This window comes from Gastrolobium bilobum, unplaced genomic scaffold, assembly GCF_033153095.1.
Source record: "Gastrolobium bilobum isolate Gb01-03AN ecotype WA unplaced genomic scaffold, APGP_CSIRO_Gbil_v1 utg23353, whole genome shotgun sequence".
NCBI classification, from domain to species: domain Eukaryota; kingdom Viridiplantae; phylum Streptophyta; class Magnoliopsida; order Fabales; family Fabaceae; genus Gastrolobium; species Gastrolobium bilobum.
In genome coordinates this window covers 52,125-53,924 of record NW_026898711.1, presented here as the reverse complement: position 1 = coordinate 53,924, position 1,800 = coordinate 52,125, and the positions used below count along the sequence as shown (strand labels likewise).

Sequence of the window (1,800 nt, the reverse complement as noted above, 5' to 3'; positions counted from 1 at the left end):
GCAAACGCTTTCTCCCATGCAGCAGGATCACTTGACTGCTCCTTCATATGTGGTGGTGGAGGATGTAATGGTGGATTCAATTGATGGTTGTAACTATAGCTGAATCTTGGGTGTTGATTCTTGTTTTTCCATGGTGGCATATAAACATTCTTTCCCTGATTGTTGTAGTTCCTTTGATTATTCTGATCATACCACACTCCATTCACCTCTGCTTGTTCTGGTGATCCCCCATAATCACACTCCTCTGTCACATGGCCCTTGCCACAGATAGCACATACACTCTTTGTTTCCACAGAAGCTACCTTTTGTGAAGAAAGTTGCTTAATAAGGGTATCTAATTATTGCTGCTGTTGTCTCTGTGTCTGCATCAGTTGATCATTCCTTGCCAACAGAGCATCATACCCATCCAACCTGATGACTCCTGTCCTTCTGTCAGCCACTGGGGCATTATCAAATTCTTGAGATGCTAATGACTCAAAGATATGCAAGGCTTTTTGAGGGGTCTTGGTAGTCAATGATCCACCAGCAGTGGCATGCACAAAGGTTCTAGTGTTAGTGGTCATTCCTTGCAGGAAGATTGTTGCTTGTTGCCATGCCTCAATTCCATGCTGTGGACATTTCCTCAACAAAGTCTTGAATCTCTCCCAAGCCTCATAAATGGATTCTGACTCTTTCTGCTTAAAGCTTGTAATCTCATCCTTCAACTTGGCCCTCTGGGATGCTGAGAAAAACCTCTGCAAGAACTTGGTCTGCAGATCATCCCAAGTTGTTATACTTCCTTGTGGCAATGATTGCAACCATCTCCTTGCATCATCCGTCAGTGAATGAGTGAATAGTCTCAACAGAATTGCATCTCTTGTGACACCATTTATCTTCACAGTATCACTCAACAATAGGAAGTTCTCTATGTGCAAGTAAGGGTCCTCTGCACTGGTTCCAACAAACTGATCCTTCTGCACCAAATGTATCAAAGCAGGCTTCAATTCAAAGTTGTTGGGCTCCACTGTTGGGCGCACAACACTCCCAATTGGAGGAATCACTGCAGGAGTCATGTACTCTCCCAGTGTCCTCTGTGGTGGTGGTGGTCTGTGATTCTCTGCCATTATCTCTTCCTGATTAACCGTACTAGATTCACCAATTTCTTGCAATTGTCTCCTTTGCCTGGCTGCCCTTTTTTGCTTCCTCAATGTCCTTTCTAATTCTGGATCATACAACAACAAATTCGGATCAAGTGTACCTCGAATATACCAGAATCAAAATTGACCAGAAACTTAACATAAACTAAAAATACTGAAAATAAAAGGATTCAATCTCAGAATTCTATAGTATCAGTTAGTGTTGAAAAACAAATTCCCCGGCAACGGCGCCAAAAACTTGTTGGACGTTTAGCAAGTGCACTAGTCGTACAAGTAATAAAATGATGAGTAAAGATCGTTCCCACGAGGAATTGTGTTCAAACACCAATATACCATAGAAAACTAATTTGAATCAAATAAAAGTTTGTAAAAATCATGAATAATTTGTCACCAGAAAATTGATTGTAAGTAATTTGACACAAAGTAAATGTGGATTAGGAATTAGTAAAACAACAAGTAGTCAGAAAACAACTTTCCTCCATAATAACCTATGTAAAAAACTGATCATATGATGAATTCCTTTCCATGTGATGTTAATCAACCTTTTACTTATCATTAAGATGTAATCCCTTACTACCCTGATAGATACATTAATCAGAAACCCCAATCCCTTGGTGATCTCTTTCTTAATACATGCATGAAATACTAAAGTCTTAAGATTACA

The 1,800-nt window shown here is 39.9% G+C and overlaps 1 non-coding gene across 1 annotated transcript; it reads left to right on the top strand.

Moving 5' to 3' along the window:
- Positions 1–600: 600 nt before the first annotated feature.
- LOC133318576 (small nucleolar RNA R71) lies at positions 601–707 on the top strand. Its single transcript, XR_009752487.1, has one exon. It is a non-coding gene; the product is annotated as a small nucleolar RNA R71 (small nucleolar RNA).
- Positions 708–1,800: the final 1,093 nt, after the last annotated feature.